We start from the raw sequence: 22,562 nt of genomic DNA on the forward strand, positions 1-22,562 counted from the left end.
CTTTTAAAAAAAATATTGATTAGAAACTGGTTTTTAAATTATAATTGAAATTACACTGATTTAAAAAAGTATTTTATACAATATTTTCGAAAGAATATATATATATATATATATATACACATATATATATACACATATATTACAGTTTTAAGTCAGCTACTGCTTTAAATCGTTAAAAGAATTGAATTTATGTTTATGCATTTTTGGATAATGGGTTCAGGTGGTTTTGATTTCATTCAAAACGCATCAAAGTACAACTTCGTTTTTGACTTTTTCTTTTGACTATGTTTTTATTTTACTTAGGACTCCGAACTTTTACGGAACAGAAGTTTAACAAAAGCACATATATTATTTATTTGAAAACGCTTTTGTGAAATAATGCAATGCACTTACATAAATTATTTTTCTTTAGGGTTAAAATTTGAAGAATAAAGGAGATACTATGGTTTTATGCAGACAGTATGTCTGAAAAATTATGTTAATGACTCGAAGCAACTTTTAAGAGGAGTGAGTGTGACATATATCAATAATGCAAAAACGATATAGCTTTGAATTATTTTGGGAATATTTGAGACTATACCATTTGTATGCTATGATAGTGTTTTAGCTTTAACAAGAATACTTTTTGAGTTATGAAAGATTTTTGCTCGAAAGTGATGAAACTAATTAAAAAAATTAAAAGTTCTCAGTTTAAATATTTTCAGCATTTTTTAAAAAAAAAATCTGTCAAAGATATGTATTAATAGTTAACACAGTAAAAACATCTAAGCTTTCTGTGAAAAAAAATTAAAACAATATCTTGTTTAGATGCTTAGAAAAGCTACATCGAAAAAGGTCAGTTTTAGCATTATTGGTATATGCTCTACCGACTGCCCTTAATTGGCAGTCAAATATACTCAATTTAAAGTGGTACTATCTAAAAGAAGTGGAAAAATTATTTTGATGCCCTCCTCAAAGTAAATAATAGAATATTTAACAATATTCAAGAGCTAGTATGAATTTGGACTACATTCTATACTCAAACTGATAACCAAATTCGAACTTAATAGGTTAATTAAGTAATAATCTTGTGGGCCAAGTGAAAACAAATATAATAGAGAAATGTAGATCTATTGACAAAAATTTAAGTATATAATTTAAAACGAAATACTTGAAGTTGCCGACGATTCCAATTTAGAAAATAGGTGTGCTTCTTTTTGTTTTCAGAGAGTGGGTTTCAGTATTTCTGTCATAACCGTGAAATTTTTTTTAGCATTATCTTATACTGAGTGTTAGACTGTTCAGAATAACACGCGATATAACTTATATATTTTCCTGTTAGAAAAAATCATCTGGCCCCGAGAGTTTTACATATGGTTTACGAAACTTCAATAAAGTAGGAAAATGTATAATTAAATTAATAGTGAACATTCTGAATTTAACTTTTACACACTTGACTCACGCAGCAGAGAATAATAATATCAACAGTGAAGAATTTATGCATAAAATACGAAATTGCATATAAAACCTTTTAACTAATCAACTGAATGTAAATTTTTTTTTCTTACATGATTTGAAGGTGTGTTCAAGACACCCTCCCCCCCCCAAAAAAAAATAAATAAATAAACCACCCTGAATAATTTTTTGATTTATTTGATCAGATATTTATTATAATACCTATCAAAAAGGAAAAAAATATGCATATTTAACGGAGGAATAAAACAAAATGCTATTGAAACCAGGCAAATATTTTATTTTTACCACATTAAATTTTTTTTAATCTTATATGAACAATGAAAAATGCTAATATAAAAATGCAAGTAACTGCTTAATTAAAAATACATAAGCACCCCCGTTATTATAATTCTTGTAAAAGTATATTTTTTGCGTTTATTATTTTAAAAAAAAATATATATATATAATCAAAACAGGAGAAAATATCATACAAAACTTATATTAGCCAATTTAGATGTAAAATAATCTCTTTTCAAAAATACAATATTAATTAAAATAAAACATTCTTTTGAATTAATATTGTTTGCAAAAATAATTACAGAACATTCAATAAAATTACCCTTATGTATCATAAAGATCATAATCTAGCTAAACGAGGGGTGGGGGTTGCATTTGGGAGAAATTGAGCAAAGAGTTTTTGAAACAATCAAATTTCCTTATTCGTAAAACAAGAATCGCTAGTTTCCTCCCAATTCAATTATATCGCTAAAATGGCAGTTCATATACACAAAACATTAAAGTAGGGGGCGCGCTGCGCACAACAAAACGTGCTTTCAATATCTCTTTAGAACAATTCTCCCCTAGGAACGCTCAATTGCTTACAAGTAGGTCTTCCATCAAATAGAGAAAAGCGGAAGCTTTGTGTGCCCACGGAGACCAATAATGTATATCTATTTTATGTAAAGGCCTAGCACGAGAATAACCAGAAACCGAAAACGATAGCCTATTACAATAATGTATTATATTGAGAAATTTTCCTGAAACTCGTGCCACGTCAGAATTAATCATAACTACGTCATTAACGGAGGCATTTTCAGGATATGAACGTGTCTTACAGGGAGTATTGACGAGATGCTTAATTGTTTTGAATCTTATTTTAAGTTGCTTTGTCTTAAGTTAATAATGTATATTGAGGTGTTACTTTTCTGAAAATGCTAAGCAAGGCAATGTCTGCATCAAAACAATTATTGATTGTATTGTTAAAACTGAATTGTATTGAATTTTAAGTAAAATTGATTTAATCAAAATACTTTATCTAAACTTAAATTTGCAATGTTGCAGGAGGATACCAAAATGAAATTCAAAAATATTTCTCTTTTTGTAATTAGTGTAGAAGCAATAAGCGAATTATTAGTTTGGTTTATTTAACAATAACGAGCTATTTTCAACAATTATAAATACAATTTAAAATATTGCTTCCTTTTTATTGCTTACAATGAAAAAGTTAGAGAGCTGCTTAATTTAAGAGCTCCATACTATGATGAATAAAAAATAGCATTTTGATAAATAATATTTTAGCAATGAAATTCTATGACAGTAAAACCGATTACAATGCTATGTTTTCATATTTTGTAAAATAATGGTGTGTATTCTTACAATCAAATAAACTTCTTAAATTATCGAGAAAAAAAAGAATTGCTATCTATGTGAATATCTTAAAAGGTAGGAACAGTACTCTGAGAGTTAATATATTTAAGCCTACGATAAATAAATTTACATACTACAGTGTGTCTCACTGAACTAATACCATTTTTATTTTATGCCGTTACTGGCAGCAAAAAAAAAACAAAATTCAACCTATCATGTAAATCAAAATAGTCTATGTTCAAGTATATATTTACAAGAAATTACTCACTTACTAATCAATCTGGACAGGAAAAAAATTTAATAGGTAAGGAATGAGAAAAAGAAATAACATTCTGTTTAAAATAAAACAACTTCTGATTATAGACAGTAGCATCAATATTATACCAGGTTTCAATGATGGTAGAATTTCTTTTTCCTGCCACAACTGAAACTGCTTTTTTTCCTGTATTACAGTCATTGCTGGGGACAGAACATAACATCAAGTTTTCTTGCATGTTGAGGTCAAAAGGAAAGGTGGGACATTCCATAACATCCAAATTTTTATTATTGAAAACCTATACCAGAGAAGATTTTGCGAGTGGGTCGATGATTTGTTCTGCTGGAAAACTCAATTTAGTGTGCCAATTCTCTCCATAAATTACTGAGGAAAAAGCTATGCTAAGTATACCATTGTAGTCGAAGACTTCCTCCACCATTAAACAGCCTTTACCTTGCTCCTTGTTGGAGGATTCCCTTCTTTTTTCATCCACCATTCCATTTTATGTGTCGTACAAACAATTTGTGACATAAAAGATTTATGTATCTTAAGATCACTGTATCTTATGTTAAAAGCTATTCACAAATAAAAAGGAACTGAAAAAAAAATTGGAGGACACAGACAGTTTTGTGTGCCATTACAATGACATGAGAAAAGTTGAGCGTTTTTTTTCTTTTCTTTTTCCCATTCTATTGGGAATGGCTTTATCTGTCGTGGTAAATAAAAAACTTGCCTTTCCTCAATGCTCCATGGAGGATAACGATTAGCAAAAACTGTTAAAAATCCATTCATTTCCAATTGTGAGTAAAAGTGGTAAATCAAGTCGAATTTTTCAGCAGAACAATGCATTAATTTAAGTTGAAAAATATCAACTGTGGAAATTTTGGGAAAAAAGTGGAAAGTAAAAGGTTATATTTAAAAACTCATATTTCAATATCGCAAAACTAAAATTGCAAACAGTTTTGAAAATATTTCGCGGATTATTTCTTTAAAAACTCTTGCAAACCGTTGTGACAAATATGTTACTAAAATAAAGGGAAAAATAAAAGAATGATTTCTGAGGAGCTATGGATTGTATAATAATATTCTATAATAACATTGTATAAAATTTTTAAAATGATAGAACATTAAGTCAAAAATATTTAACGAATGTTAAGAATAAATGCAAAAAAAAAATCATTCAAAGTTATAAATCTGAACAAAATTATTTAAGCAATACGTTCTTTGTCCATATACAATATTCCTTCATACTCTCAAACAACTAAAATGAAAACTAACTCTCAATCAACAAGAAAACAACAAATCTCATGCCTTCTTTGATGTTATTTATTTTATAGATTTATTTCGCTCAGCATAGTAAAAAGGACGAATGCAGCGTTTGCTTTTAAGATATGCAAATTCCTCTTCGTGGTTATGCATAAATTATCCCGTATTCCAATACTGAAATGATTTCTAAAGTATATATATGTAAGAATGTGATCTTTTTTCAACCATGACAGAAATGAGTTATTTAAATTGTGAAATTAAAGAAGAGAAAGATATAAAATAGGGGTGCTGATATGAAGTAGTTGAATTTATCCTTGAGGTTAAGTTATGCTGTCTGATAAAATGGGAAGCATTATTTCCTTTTAATTTTTTTTATTTGTTCGGTTCGCATTTGTCTGTAACTACCTTTTAAAGATGAAGGTTTCTATTTTGAAATTTTTATGAAATAAATAATTGTGCTTGTCATTTCTCTTATCCTTTTGGCATTCGACTTAAAAGATATATTTGATTAGATTTCTGTTGCTTATTAGGATACTTTATTATTTCCTTGATTCGTCAGCATTCCAGGTTTAAATAAATGAATCGATACATACTAAAATAAATGAATTATAATGCATTATAAGCAAAAAAAAGTATGGAAATGTATCAATAAAATTAATGGTTCCAACATATTCATTCATATAATAAACTTTCAATTAAAAAATATTCTTATTTTAATTGATCATGCCTCAACATTTGATTTAAATATAACATTCCAAACTTTCCCTCATGTTTTTTTTTTCAAAAAGCTTATTCAACCAAAGGGCTACGAATGAATCCAATGTAATCACACTTTTCCATTTTTGGCCAGGGGTTTTATTTATTTTTTACCCATTTCATTATATCTATTTATTTATTCATTGGTCTTTCAAGTTCAAAATTTAGTAGACCAATCCGAAATGCTTTTAATTATTCACCACAATATCAAATTTGATTTGAATTTATTAAATTTGATAAATTTAATGTTTAATCACCACAGTGCAAAAACACGTAGCCATTTGACATCATTATGGCAGCGATGGTTGGTCGATGAGAATTCCACATCCGGTTTGCATGAACCACAGTGATGACGTAAACCATCCTCAGTGGTTAAAACCCTCATGGGTTAGAGTCCTCCTGTCGTAAGGCTAACCGTGGGAGGATTTTATGGATTTCCATTCCATGTACCGCAAATGTGGGTTAGTTCCATCAAAAAGTAAAATTTAGTCAAGCTGAAGTTGAAATGAACTGGTTACGATTATAAAACATAATAGAGGAGAGTTGCCTAAATCATACCACTTTTCACATTTTAATTCTTATCAGTCACAAATTACTGAAAGTTTGAAATATTATTTGAAATATTTTCAAGATAAAATATAGTTATTCAGCTACTTACATTATTTTTGGTAATAATATGTTTGCAGTAAGTACTGAAAATTAACTATTTTTGCAAGTTCTGCAAGTGGCACGATTTAGGAAACTAGTTGCCTAATTCACACCATCAGCTCCCTAAATCGTACCGACCTGGTAAATTTGAGGAAAAATACTTATTGAGCAAATAAATAGAGAAAAAAATCTAAAGCAACTGTTTAGTATAATTATTTAAATGTAAAATACAGTATACATTTTCTGAACTGTTATAAGTTCAGTAAATGACATAATTCAGTCGAAAAATTGCCATAGCACATGACAGTTTGTTACTAGAAAGCTCAAGTATGACTTTTACTTGAAAATAAAAATATAGTGAATTATAAAAACATCATTATTTGTAAAACAAATCATTAGGTTCAATATTTGAAAGGCATATGATTAAATTATGTTTTAGGTAGAACATAAAGCGTTTTTAACTTTTGTCCAGCATATTATCCATGAACCTAAGTTCCTCACAGTAAATATTGCACTAGATTTTCAATTGAATGAATTTTTATTGCTAGCCAAATTGTTCGAATAAATTAAACACATACTTAAATATAGTAAACTTATATGACAGATGTGGATTCTCGAATAGGCTCTTAAATCGTATTGGTACGATTTAGGAACTCACAAGAGGTACGTATTCGGCAATTACGTCACTTTTTAAGCAAAACATTATTTCTAGTATCAAACAATAATCATTTATCAAAGAAACAAGTAGCACATAACAGAATAACATAAAAAAATAACAGAATAACTTCAATTTATTAACAATTATCTGATGCATTTAATAATTTGCAGACAACTTCAGATCTGCTATAGCTTTACACAAGATGTTTAAAAATTGCATTGAAAACTTGTAAAACCAATAAACTTAAATAAAAACTAAACACGTGTACACAGAGATATGATTCTTCTGCCTGAATCTCTACGTGAAAAAGCTTCTTAATTTATCAGCTTGAGTATTCTGCCCTCAATAATTCCTTAGAAATTAAAGGTGGTACGGTTTAGGAGAGGAGCGTTTTAGGCAACTTTTCTCTACTACATTTACCGATACCCGTCACTCTGTTAACATTTCATTGATTTTACACTATATTTTATTTTTAAAGCTTGCTGTTATGTTTTATGTTCTAACTTAATTTCCAGATTTTACCTCATTTATCAAATTTTTTTTCAGTTATTATAAACTATTATTTTATAGTTAATTTCAACAAAATCTTTATCAAGGTGATTGAGCAAAAACTTCCGCGCTTTTTGGTGTTCCCATAAAGTCAGAAACACGGTAAAGTTCATCATTTTCCTGTAATTATGACCACACTTCTTTTTTCTCGGTGTGTCTCAATTTATTTTGCGGATTTTGTAAATATTTAGTATATTTTTTTTCCAAATTTATATTGAACTCTTTACCAGATATTTTATTTATTTTTAATAAAAAGAAGCAAGCTACTAAAAAATTAAAAGAAATAAGTTGCTGTATAAATCTGCATTTGACCCTAAAAGACTTACTTAAGTGGCAAAGAAAAAATAATTTTACAGAAAGTGCTTGGAGCTTAGAGTTGATTTCTAAATATTATAGCGTAAATATTTATATTTTAATGTATTGTTTAAGATAAAAAAGGGAATACCCTGGAAAACTTTTGATCTTATGATCGGATTTTCATGTACTAAGATTGTATCCTAATAGTTCGAGAACCTAATCTTAAATATGCTGATTCAAATGTACAGATGATGCTATTTAAAAAAAAATTAGTCACAGCAACTTATCTTAGTTGAGTACAAATAGTTTCTTTTTCTCTATTAATTTGGCTTGCTATCCTCAAAATATGAGAGGCAGTCGTAGTCTAGAAAATATTGTACCTATATTGATATAAAAATATAAAATTTTGTCTGGAAAATATTGTCCCTATGCAGGAGAGTGGTTGAAAGTTTGCACTTCTTAATAACAATTCAATTTCACTCTTTGTGCTATATCTCCAGAACTCTTTCGGAGAATGGCAAAACACTGTACACAATTATAAAATTCATTTAATTGAAGAGAATTTTGGGTGGAAAAGATTGAATTTAAGAGCATGAAAATCCGATCATTAGATCAATAGTTATTCAGGGTATTCGCCTTTTTCTTACACACCGAACCTTCCATTCGTGCATAAAATCACCTTAACTTTTTAATTCAGTTTTTAAGTTACAAAATAATTTCTGTCACTTATATTCTTTTTTATACTTTTACAAAATCATTTTCTTTTCTTATTACTTTTATTGTTTTCTGATATAGAAAAACGATATGAAACCATCGCTCGAATGATCATGTTTCGTTTTCACTTTTTACGAGGCGGATTTAGCTTTAAGCAATCAACTTTGAGACACAGTGACACTTCTCTTCTTTACGAAAAGAAGAAAAAAAATGAGTTCAGAAGAAGAAGAAAAAAAAAGAAAACCTAAGCACTCTGGAGAAAGTTTAACATTTTATCATTTTTCGATCCCAAAGGGTAAAGCTGCTTTCAAAACTAAGAATGATAACTTAAGATCCAGAAAAAGTGTGCGAAACAATATTTCATGAGCATGTCTACCTTATTCTTTAGAGGTAATGGATTTCCCTGAAGCAACCATTTATTTTGTTTAAGCTGAAGTATCATGGATAAATAGAAGTAGTTATTTATTATGAAGGTTAATCACTCTTGTGAGAATAATTTTGAATGACATTTGCATTTGCAAGAAACAAACCGTTAGTAACATTCTTGCTCCTAAGCGGGCATTCAAAAATAAATATTTCAAGCTTCTTTAAGTAATTAAAAAAAAGTAAAAAATTAAAGAATGTGCTTGGAGATATCATTAAATTCATTCTGAAATAGCTTGGCCACGTTTAAGAATATGTCATCTTAAACATTTTAACTAATTTATCGGCCTGTAATGTAAGAAATATCAAAATTGTCTACGAAACTTGTCAATTTTACACAAAGTTTTATTCTAAATTTATCAAGCATTGTTCAATTCTCTTGAAACAAAGAACGAAAATTACAATAAAAGAAACATCACGATTTTAGTTTGGGCTTTTTAATTAAAAAACATTTGTAAATGAACAACCAAAGAAAAAATATTTATGTAAGAAATAAGTTTAGTTTTTAAACTCATACTTAAACTTCTCATATGGTTAATATCAGTAATATTCAATTTAGAAAAAATATCAGTAGAGAGTATATATACATATATATTAAAGACAAAAATGATAAAAAGAAAATTGAGAAACTAAATAAGTTTTGCTTGTTTTTTATTTCTTATCTTGCAAAGAGCCAAAATGAGTAAAATTTCCCAAAATAAAAGTAAAAGTTAAGATAATTTGTATTCCGTTATTAACTTTCAAAATTCTATTTTCGATAAGATTATATTTCATACATAATTTATCAAATTCCAAAAATATATTTATAATATAATTCATAAATAATATTTTTGGAAGCATAAAAGAATTGCTTCCATTAAAAGATTTTAACACAATTGAAAGCTTTAAAAATAACTAATCTCTTGTTGGAACTATATTTAAGTATAATGATATTAGCAAAAATTTAAAGAAAATTAATATATCCGATTATGAATGTCACTTTGTAGAAGAGAAATATTTTGATACTATTGATGATTTAAGTATTATAAAAAAGTTTGAACTTAGGAATTAAATGATAAAAGGCACAAGATTTAGACCTGTTTACCATATATCGATTAATAAAATTCTAAAATACTTTCTTAATGATCTCGTTAATTATTATTTAAAGATATCAAAAAGATTCTCCTTTACTTTGTGTATGTTTACAGCATGGAAATGGGTTGTTTATTAATACTTTAAAAACTTTGTTTTCAACTATATGGAAAACTTAAATGACAGTAACGCACATCGTGGAACACACCATATATATATATATATATATATAAAAATATATATAGATTCATTTATTATACTAGGAGTAATATGCATTGAAAATTTAAAAANTTATATATATATGTATATATATATATATATATATACAGAAAAGTGTTAGTTTTCATCTTGAACTTTAAATATTATGCCTCACATATTTAAAGCATTTACACGAGGATTATTAGAGTCCAAACCAATAACGTGTTGCTATCATCCATGATTAAGGGAGTATCCTCTACTCATCTTGAAGTGAAACTGAAATCAGGCGGAATAGAGATTCCTTCCTGTTTCAAATTCCTATAAATTTAGATGCCAGTCCACTAGGTCTTGTTCACACCTCAGAGGCTCTTCGGCACCTCCTCCAAATCTATTTTCACCTCCTCTTCTTTTTGCTTCACTAAACTGCAGTTTTGTTGATGAAGAGAACCCTAATCGTTAGAGGGGTCACACGTATATTGAAAACTGTTTGGCCCATAAGCATTCTTGCTAATAAGGAACATCCCTATAACTGCGTATTAATTTTATTAAAATATAAAATTAGATATTTGATTAATATTAGTTTCAAAACTCTATTCACAATGTATTATCAATATTTTTTTGAAATATATTTTGAAATAAGAATTTAATAAGTAAAGTGATAGAATGATTCAAATTATATATTATTGTTTAATTTTTAATTTTTGAATTTTACTGACTCATTGGACCTCCAATGAGTATTATTTTAGTACTGAATGCTTTGCCGAATTTCTTATGCTGAGTCAAGTGAAGATAATGTTTTACTCAATATCACAAAATGCGTGTTCTCAGAAATTACCAGAAAACCATTTCATCTAATTTCCCTCTTTTGTAATATGTTTTTGCTTCTAAAATGTGCATCAAATTGAAATTTGAATAAAACAGGTACATTTTTGACAAGAGCAATAACCATGGAATTTTGTTACATTTTATTATTCAGTAGTGTCCTCAATAAATGTTTATTAAGATTGTAACTTTTCTTTTAACAATTTTTATTGGATAGCATAAATAGTGTAAAAATAACTTAAATTGTTATCTATTAATATAATTAAAAAGCAACTACTGCGTGAACACTTTAATATCAAATAAATAACACGCTATTGCTTTTAATTAATGTGTTATTAGCCGTACTATATTGATAAAAAGCACAGTTTTGGTTTGCTACTTATTGAACTGTTAGCTACACCGCTACCTGTTCAAAAAAAAAGTTCAAAAAAAAAAGAAAAAGAAAACATGGTCTATATGTTTGATATCACTTCCAGGTAGTGCTTTCATAAAATTCCATCATAGCTTTTTCCTTTTATATTTTTGAAAAATTCCAGTTTTCATTTTTGTTTACACTATGAAAACAATTAAGTAAATTATTTCAAATAGTTTGCTCATCAAAAAACATCTTAACATTTTGATACACTCAGTTTTTTTTTAAATCAGAAGGGGAACAAAAAAAATGTACCAAAATAGAGTATTTTGTTTGGGCTAGAGAAATACGTTTTCTCAGCAACCGTGATCGTAAAACGGGAATAGTTTTCATTTTTTTTAAATTCCAAATAGTTAAAATTCTACTCTTTGAAAATTAAACATTAGAAGTACGTGATGATCGTTTTTCGCCAATTGTTTCATTATTTTTGAAGATACACGCTACCTTCGAAGCTTATAAATTTTTTACTTTTCCTAAAATGTTTCTAAGTATACCTTATCGAAATTTTATGCTTTTTGGTTGATTAGTAAAATAAATAATTATGGAAATACCTAAAACAGCAAAGGGGAACATTTTAATCCCTATAAGAAAAATTTTTATATCAGCTTTCGCTTTTGCGGAATTGTTGAACAGAGTCCACCGAGCTAAAAAATTTCCCACGCAACAGTTTGCGTGATATTATATTGTATCTCAGATATGATTACCGAAGTTTTATTCTTAGTTCACAAAGTTTTTAGTTTAGTTATTTTAGTTTAGTTTACGAAGCTTACTTTACAAAACTACTTCGTTACTACTGAATTATAATTTCATTATTGCGGCTAAAAAAAAAGTGCATTCTGAATATAAAATGTAATATTTGCTGTAATCTTGGACAAGATAACATTGTTGGGTAACAGTTATTGTCAATTAAATAAGGAAAAAGTATTGTATCCGTTTAAACCACGTAGCTTTGATATCCACTGATATAAGGCCCATTTGTGTCTGAATAGCAGTTCTTAGTTGTGTAAGTTGAAAAACGGGCAAATGAATTACAACCTGAGAAAAGTATAGTGCTCTAATTATGAAACCATACCTAAACTCCAGGCGAAGAGGAATTTATGTATTTTGTTTCAGTAAAAATCTCAGATAAATTCTTTTCGTAAGAAAACCCTACATTACAGGGATAATACGTTTGAATAAAAGAAAATGTCCTCCTAATTTCAACGTCCCTTCTTCATCGTGGCATTCCTCTTTTGCAGTGCAAAAGGAAAGCTTAATGCTTACTATATTAAGTGCAAAAGAAAAGAATACCATAATTCTGAATATTATCTCACTCAAACATGTTTGTAAGCGATATCACAGAGTAGAACTGCCACTTACTATAACACGAAATATGATGTAGGCTCAGTTAAGAAAGTTTTCTACAAGAGTTTAAACTAGTTAGTGTCATGCATTTTTTTAAATTATGTTTGTGATATTGCTGTCCTCAATGCTTGAACTCTTTGCCACCCCATTTACTCATTGCAAATTTATTTTTGTGCTTGTTGAAGAACTACAGACTAGTACTTTGCATATGGCCTCGAATTGATAAAATTCAATAACTAAAATACAAGAAATATACCTTCTAGCATCACAAAGCACAGCTATGGAACTAGCTATGCGAAATGCAGGAAAATAAGTTGTCAATGTTTTGTTTTCATTTTCACGTTTCACGGATGTACTGTATGCGACTACGATAATGCCTAACTTGTGATGGAACTTCGCATGTTGTATGCTAGTGTATATTATTTATATTCATGTAGTTTGCTTATTTTCGTATTACTTGTGCTCTTGAGAAAGAATAATATGCAATACAATATTACATTATAATGTAAAATTGTATTAGATTGCAAAATATTACATGTATATTACATTAAAATACAATATGTATAAATAATGAAGATATAACATTATAATACAATATTGTCAATGCGTTAATAAAAAAAAACGAGAAGAAAAATTCTATCTCTAGAAACTCTAACATATTGTATTTTCAACAATGATCATAACTTAAAAAATCATTTACTTTGAAATAACATCAATTTCTTATGAGGGTCTAATTGACCCCAAATGGTGGTTTTAGTTGAATCCAAAATCTGATAGTTCTAGTGTTAAATGAATTGAACAGTTTGTATAGCAGCTTGTGTTTATCATAAATTCCTTTTAAAGTATGCATCCAACACCAAAACGTCATAAACTGTGAAATTTTAACAACATTATTTATGTCCTCATATTTTGTCATTTGCAAATGTTCCAACGGATTTAAATTCAAACTTTTAAACATATGATAATTACAAGGCACCTCAAACAAATTACTTACAATATAATGGAAATTTCGTTAGTTAATATCCCTATAATAATTTCCTTCTTAAAGATTGTTTATCTTTACCCAAAGCAATTAATATTAGGGAGCTGCACCGTTTCGGCGGAAATTTAAAAGCTCTGTTAATTTAAGCAGAAAGCATTAACATACTTTCAGTAATGAACCCGTTTCCCAGTATCTTGACGACTTGTGGAATTTTGCTTTTAGCTAACCAGTTAAGAATAATCGAATAAAAAGAAAATTGGGAAAAATCTCTTTAAGTGCTTGGAAGTAACAGATGGCATCAAACCTAACTTAAAACTTGAAGGCAAACGATAACAAAAATATATTTCCACATTTTGCTGCTTAATAGTCGCCTCCGCTCGATTAACCGTTTTAAAAAGAATTAGTAGACAGGCATATTTTTCAGATTTCTTTTTTTGAAAGAAATGGATATTGCAAACGTTATAAAATGTCGTGAAATCTCAATAATTATAAAAACATATATTTATTAATTAATTTAACATATACTTATTAATATATAAAACATACATTTATTAATTAATTAATTTATTATTTGTTAATCGAAAAACATATATTTATTAATTAATTAATGTTAGCATTTTTAAAATAATATTAATTTCAAGTATTTAAAAATTAAATAAACTGGGAAAATGAGTATAAAATTTTTATTTCACCTTCAGAAATATCGGTTCAATGTTCAAATGATTGTTTTGGAACCTTAAGCACTACATATAAGGTATTTTGTTCCAAACTTAATAAATGTTTACGCTTGAACTTAACTATACTATTGTGGGGTAAAGTTTAAGGGGTAAGAAGGGTCTACTTGGTACTTTTAAAAAAAAAATAATATGAATTTGCATGATATTGCTCTCCAACATACTACAAAAGTTCGTGAAGCATAGCTATAAGTATGATTTGCAAATTTATTGTTTTATAATATGCAGCGTTGTGGTTGCTAACGTGACCTTGATTTGATTCATGATTTAGGTATTCAGTCCTGATCAAATCAGCGCTCCATCACTTAGAGATTTATTTAACGATTTTCAAATTTACAAGCGAAGACAACAGAGAAAGCAGTATTGAACTTTTCAGAAATTGGAATACGTATTATATCTACTGAAACTGATGCAAGCATTAGCCGCTTTTGATGAATCAGACGTTAAAGTTTACTGTTAGAAATCTCTCGAAAAAAATGGTTGAATAATAATTTTTTTAATTGTAATTTTACCATATTCAAGCAAAGCAGAAAAAAACCATATATAAGATGGTAATTAAACTGTTAACTATGAGAAAAACCATTTATTAACTACTAGTTACTATAATACGGTTAAACAACCAGAATTTTCTAGCAATAACTTAATCAAGCGACTTAGTTACTTGTTACTTGGTTACTTGCGACTTAGTTACTCCCAATCACTTCAACAAGTGAAGCATTTTCTGTGTCTGCACTCTTCAATACCCGTAACCTAATGAAAAGCCTAACTCTTATATCCACTTAAATTTCTTTATTACGATTCTGAAACCATGCTAGTTGTAAATGGTTAAAAAACCGTACGATTTTGCATTAATGCTCTTATAACCATGCTAGTTGTAAATGTTTTCAATGCCGTAACGATAAAAGATATTATTTACCATAAACTTTACGATTAATCGGATTTATCGGTTATTTTACTGTAATTTTAGAATGAAAATTTTAACAGTGTATCATATTGTTATAAAATTTACTGTTATATTTAGTAAGTAACTTATCCCAAATACTCTATGGTGAAGGTTTGGTTTCATTGATAAGTTTATTTTTATTAAATATTAGACAAGCTCAATATAAAAATATTTGAGGATATAGTTTTTAATCGCTAAAACATTTTTCCGAAAGCAAATAAAAAGAAAAGAGCGAATACAATTGATATAAAAAGTAATTCAATTGCCTTAAATCAAAACAATAAGTCAACTATTTATTTGTATGACTTAGAAAATTGAAACAGCTATAAAATTTTGTAGCAAAAACATGTAGCTCAGGCAAAAATAATATAACTCAAACAATAAAAGAAGAAATACGTCTCTCTCTTTGTTCTTAAATTTTATATATTTATGCATTTTTACTTTGTAGCAACATTTTTTAAGCCATTATTTTTATAGAACACTTTTTATTTAGTTTCAGAAACCAGGAAAAAAGTTTTTTTCTCATTATTGATATAAAATGCATATTTAGAAAAGGTTTCATTGAATAAAAAAATATTAATTACACTGGGAAATGTTTTTATTAACTGGTTATTTTATTAAAACTTAAAAAAAAAGCTATTTACGTCGTAATATTTTAACTATTTGCAACAAAATCATGATATTTATTCCTTTTTCTTTCATTGCACTCGTATTTTTTTTTAACTGAAGTTTAATTACTTTTAAAAAAAGGTTTGAATTATTGTTTGCAATGGAAAATTTTTGATAATTTTAATTCAGCCTGGTTTAATAGTGTTTTGTAATATTTTAATAACGTTTTTCCTCTCAGTTCATTATTAATCTCTATCTTCAAACGATTATGCTATATAATTTCGATCAAAAACTGGGAAGATATCCCTAGCAGCAAAATAACTTGGGCCCTCATTGGACCAACATTCACGAATCTTGACTCAATAAAGGTTCAAAGGGCCGATATTTTCCGATGTGGGTCCCATATAGAATTGTCAGATTTACCAGATATTTTATAATCCTTATTTAGCCAATATAAGCCCTATATAGACCGATATTGACACTGCATGGGACCAATATTTTAAAATCAAGACATCCCACTGTTGGTCCCTCGGATCATGTTCACATAGGACCCATATTGAGACAATTTTGAGCCCAACTGGGTCAAGATATAATTGTTGCTAAGTACGTATTAAAGGAATTGTTTGAGTGACAACATCTATTAAAAAAATAGAAATAAATGTATTTAAAAATTCGTCTATTTTACTTGTCTTTACATTTCACTGGTACAGCCAAGAACCACCCAAGAAGCACGCATGTATCACGAGTTTCAAGTAGCAAAATCAGTAAATAAACCCTGAGCCTATATCAAAGAGAGTTGGAAAATATTTTGCTACAATCCTCGAAAGAAACTGTAGCGAACTTAAGACTAAAAGTCTTTGACTGAAAGACAGAATTTTTTAACAGAATAGATTTGTAACATGAACATCTTGCTGAACATCTTCTTATGGCTAAGGTTTAGATTAAGAGTCTCAAAGACTGAATAAAATTATCAAATATACTGGAATGCCGGAACTTATGCGAACACTTCGACATCAAATTCTTCCTCTCAGATTGTGATGGCTCAGGGAATAAAGCACAATGATGTGGCGAATCATTGAGCATTCCAAGCCATGGCTGTTGACATCGCTTGAATCCAAGCGATGACTGTTGATACAAATTTCACGCCGACCATTGTGCTGACGTAAATTACCCTCAGTGGCAGATGGATCACGGGTTAAAATCTCTTTCCCGTCGGTCCAACCGTGTAAAGTTTTCATGGTTTTCCTTTCCATGTAATGCAAATTCGTATGAGTTTCGAAAAAAAGTTCTCCAGGCAGACAAATTTCTCCCTATAATTGATCCAGGAGTTTCTTATTTTCTGGATTGTGCTCAAAATTACAAGGCTATGGAGTTAAACACTGGTAATCCTAATCTCAGAATTGGGTCGGCTGTTCAACGACGGTTATAAAATAGCATATTAAACTCTGGTTGGTTGGTTCTAATGCCACTTGCCACACGGGCAAGCCTGTTTGGTGAAACCTGGTAAATTTAAGGCAGAGTGTGCGATTCTTGTTTTTCAGCGGCGCCATCTATGACCAAGAATTCGACTTCTGCTACATCGTAACGTCACACCTGTTTATAAGGCGGACCCATTCATACATCCATTCATTCATCCACAGATCGTAATTTGGACCTAAATCAGAGAACGATAGGTCTCCAATCCAGTACCCCCAGATATATTGATTTGTTATGGGAACATGGAGGACTTTGAGACTCGACAGAATTTTAACGTGCATCAGTCACCAACTATATGGACTGGGGGGTTCGAACCCACGAATTCTCAGACATGGGACCAGCGCCCTACCGGCCAGGCTATCCCGGCCCCTATAATAAACTCTACTTAGCTTGTTTAATTAGAAATAATTATGATTGTAATGTTTATGTTGTTTGTTCATCTATTTGTATAAGCTTGTCGTACCTTTGTTTAAAGAAGTATAGGGCTGTTTAATCTGCATGTACTGATATTCCAAGACAAAGCTGTGCATAAAAACAACATTTAGCTTGCTAGTGTTTTCTGATTATTATTCCATGGAACGAATGAATCATTTATTTGTAAAGCAAAATAATAGATTTAATATTTTATTTAATACATTAAAATTTCAAACAAAGATTGGAAGAAATCTGCAGAAACGTGATTTATACCTGTCTAGGAAACATTTCTTTACTTACAAATAAAGAATGGCATCTGTTTATGTCAAAGGTAAAAGCAGGTGACAAGACTTTGGACAAGAAAAAATAAACATTCGATGTTTCATCGATTACCTACTCTTCATTTCTATACGAGATAATAATATTTCATTTTATGATATACTTTTTCTTCAAGATACAGGTGAATATTTCTGATATTTAAAATTCTATTATAAGCAATAAGATTTAAAAATTTAAAAAAAAAAATTAAAAAAATCTTTTCACTACAAATACTTCAATTTCTTTATATCTCATAGCGTTTAAAAGGAATTAGAATTAAAAACATTCTATTCATTAATCACACATTTTGAAATGTATAATTATTCTGAAGGAAAATACATGCAAATATAAACGAAACTTAACGCCCATCCCAAATTTAAAAATATTTAGCAAAAGAAAGAAAAGACTCCGGAAACTCCATAATCAGGAAAAGCTATAATCTATAGAGTAATTGATTAATTATTTATCACGGCATTTCATCCATTTTATTTCATTCTCATAATTTTGAACTTTATGGAAATAAAGCTTATTTTATGAGGAATTTAAGAAAATTAAAACTTATTCTTTTGTTTGATAAATTTTGATCAATCAACTAACTCTTATGGCTTTGACTATATATTTGCAAACATTAGTTTCTCTACTTGTCCAGAAAGGTGATGAAGTGCTAGATAAAAAAGTTACTCTTGGGGAATTCAACAAGTTCTTGTTACACTGTTATAAATTTCTTTTAAAAAGTGATTAAACAACAATTTATTTCATTGTTATTTTCCCATATTCAACCAAAACAGTCAAATAACTATAAATAAGATGGTATTCAAACTGTTAACTGTGAGAAAAACCGTTTATCAACTGCTTTAACCTATACGGTAAAACAACCAGAAATTTATCGACCTAACTAGGCCCACCTTGCAAAGCCACTTAACTCTTTGCTGGTGGATGCATATTATAGCCATGAGGGATAATATGTCAATCTTTCTATGCCCTAGGCACTTAATCTACTTAGGTTTTCTCACTTCAACAGCAATTAATACAACTTTTTGACTATCTGCCTAAAATCACGCTTAATTGTTCACAAACGCTTCCAGAACTGTAACTGGAACTTTGGAATTGACTTTCAAAAAAACAAAGCTGTGTAAACTTTGAGAAACTTATTTTACAATTTAACTGCTCAATTTGAACTTCATTATGTAGTTCGCAATACTTATAATCTATAATCTATAATTTTGTTTCACAATGCTGTTATAGCTGCGATATAACACGTATGTTTGTAATTCTTTCTTTCATGTATTTTTTTGAAATTGTATCATCTCGTTTATTTAAAGGAAACACTGGGTTTTTTAATGTATTTCTTTTGTTGAAAGTTTAAATGTTGTTTGTCTAAAATAAGTTTTATCAAAGATACAACTAGTTCCATTTTGTACAGATTTTTTGTTAAAGAAAACTTTAAGAAAGTTTCAATGACTAATATTTTAGTTGGTAAGTATATTTTGAAGATATTTTACTCCCATTTAAAAAAAATGAAAAAGCAATTCTTTAATTGAAAATGCCACTAAACGCAAGACACGATTAAATGATATTGGAATTTCAGTAAATTTCAGAAAGCTTCAGTATACCATTTTATTTACTATTTTTCAGAACCCTAAATGGTGACATCCTTGCACTGTAAAGCATTCCGGATCAACATACGGTATTAAGTACCAGTACTTTGAGTACATCATCCACAAATTCTATTTTACTGTACACTGTCAGAATTTCCATTCTAAAATTGCAGTAAAATAGACGGCAGCAGTCTGTCCATCTGATAAACCATAAAATTTATGGTTACCGGCATTTACAGCTGAAAAGGTTAAAAAAAACAGGAATACCTATGCTGTTTAGTGACTACTTTCAACTAACATAATTTCTAAACCTTTAAAAGGAAACTTAAACTGTCATAAGAGCTCTGTGGGTGCTGCGCCATTTCAGCGTGAATGATACTTTCGTACTGATTGAAGTGTGCAGGATACTACAAATTCTTCAAGTATAGAAGGAATGGAAGAAATATTGTGGCATCAATAGTGGGATTCAAGCCCCTGTTCAATCGGTCATGAGATTGATCGATTAGCCCTCTAAACAACAGTATGTACCTAATAGTACGAAACAAAATGGCTACTTAAGGTGGGCCTAGTTGGCGCGGGTAAAACTCTGGTTGTTAAACTGTATTAGGTAAAAACAATCAATAAACGTTTTTCTCACACTTAACAGTTTGAATATTATCTTTTTTCATAGTGTTTTGACTTCAGAATATGGTAAAATAACAATTAAATAAATTGCTATTTAGTTAATTGTTATTACCGAATTACTATTACCGAAAAATTTCTAACAGTGTAAAATATTATACCGCAATTTTGAAAGTAATATTAATTGAATTAGAGTGAATCAGTGATTTTATGTTATTTATTACTTTAAAAATTGCGATTTATCAGAAATTTTGGTTCGTAACATATACAGCGGTAAAAATTGATTTTACGGTAAAAAGTACCCACATCCTTAATGCAGTTACTTTTTACTGTAATTTGATTCAAATTTTTCACAGTGTGGTTTTAGAAATTAACATAATTAGATATAGTTTAACAGCTATGCAATTTTAAAATTTGAAATATTGATTATGTTAAAAATAATTTTATCGATATTGAAATATTGATCAAAATTGTTCTTGTTTCGATCTGAAGATTTACTAAATTCATTGTGATTTTTTTTTGTCTTATAAATTGGATATTATATTATCATAATTTTTATCGAACGAAAAACTTAAAAAATTTGAATTAAGCTATGAATGCGGCTTGTAACATAATATTTATCTGATTCTTCATAAACATTATTCGTTATCATAATCAATTTTACTACAAAGACGTAGGAACTCTTCATTTTGACAAGAAACTTTTATCGCGTCTATGAAAAAACAGGACTAGAAATCACTTTTCTGTTGCATACTATGTGAATAAAATTCCCCGGAAAATTGCTTAGTAGTCTTTTCGAAAATTCGAATTTTTTTAATTTTTTGTAATCTGAGAGGAAATACTCAATAAATTACTTATTTATAATTTTAGAAATACAAAGCTCACTTGACGCTTCATATTTCGGATTAATTTTAATGTAGAAATACATTACACAATAAAATGTTTAAGAAAACATATATTTATTGTGGATATCCCTTTTACAATATAATCCGACGTAAACCCTTAAACTTTACATTATTTGCCATACTTTAACATTATTTGCCATAAAGCTCTGGCAAGTACAATAATTAATCATATCAAAAAGAGGCTAAACACCGAATTTACAATTTTCAATTTAATCATCCTTCAGTAAGTAAATTTGACGCTTTGAAAATACTTCAGACAAAATTTCGTACACATTTGTTTTATTCTAATTGATAAAAGCTATCTTTAGGTTAAAATTTTCCACACATTAGATAAAATTTTTCTTTAGATAAAATTTCCAATACATCGAACTTTGACTTTGCTTATGGAATAATGTGTTTCTTTAAACATTAACATATATGATTCATAGAATCATTTTATTTTATTGTAATCATAAGTTTTTATTTGATGCTTAACAAAAGGATTTTCTTACGAACATACAAGTATTTTATGCTTATTAGTCTTATAATGCAAACGATTTAAAACCAGCAGAGTATACATTCTAACATTTCAGTTATTGAATTGGAGCGGAAATTTCATCAGTAATCTTTTACTTCCCAGATATACAGGCACTTTATTTGAAACGTGATGAGAAAGTGAAAACGTGTAAAACATTTTTGGTTTGTGATTTACAAGATTGTTTGCCAATAAGAACATATGATGCAGTAGAAATTGGTAAGATGAAGACTAAAAATTTACTGGAACCCATAAAAATTTAGAAAAAAGTAAAAGAAGCATGTTTTCTTATTTCAAACTTCTGTTGTTTTATTATTTTGTTTTATGTCTTTTGAATTAATCTTCGTTAAATTTTACTACCTTTTACTGTTTAACCACTTAATATTAATGAAATATTATAACGAAATTTTCATGTGAGCTATCATTTAACTGAAAATTGTTCGAACTCGTTTTAAATTTAGAGGGAACTGAAACCAATTAATAGTAAGTTTTAATCTTCCAATGCTTCAAAATAATACTGTGGATACACTTGAATATCAATGAAACCATAGTTTATAGTTGCAGAATATATTCAATTTTGTGTTCGATGCAACTATCTATGAAAGGCGATAAAATTTAAAGTTTCTTTGATGTAAATATAAGATTAATAGAGAAACAGCATCAGACAAAAGTTACATTTTAGATACTTAATTATTGACCTGTAGAGAATTCTAAATAAGCTATGTATTTAAATTTATTTATTTGTTTTTTTTAAAAAAAAAGAGACGTATTTTTATGTAATGATATACAATATTTTTGCCTCAATAAACTTTTGTCTGTGACGTCAGTTATTTTGAAACATGGAAAACATCGGACTAAAAATCAATAAGAAATCAAGAAATTTAGAGTTTTAGATCATCATGATAGCTCAAGCGCAATTAGTGTTACAAAACATTTCCTTTAATGGTATACGG

General features: G+C 28.6%; 1 protein-coding gene across 1 annotated transcript in view; it reads right to left on the reverse strand.

The window, feature by feature from the left end:
* The window catches only part of LOC107440394 (inactive dipeptidyl peptidase 10), a 220,310-nt gene that overhangs the window by 99,491 nt on the left and 98,257 nt on the right, over positions 1-22,562 (reverse strand). The window lies entirely within an intron of this gene.

This window comes from Parasteatoda tepidariorum, chromosome 7 (assembly GCF_043381705.1).
Source record: "Parasteatoda tepidariorum isolate YZ-2023 chromosome 7, CAS_Ptep_4.0, whole genome shotgun sequence".
NCBI classification, from domain to species: Eukaryota; Metazoa; Arthropoda; class Arachnida; order Araneae; family Theridiidae; genus Parasteatoda; species Parasteatoda tepidariorum.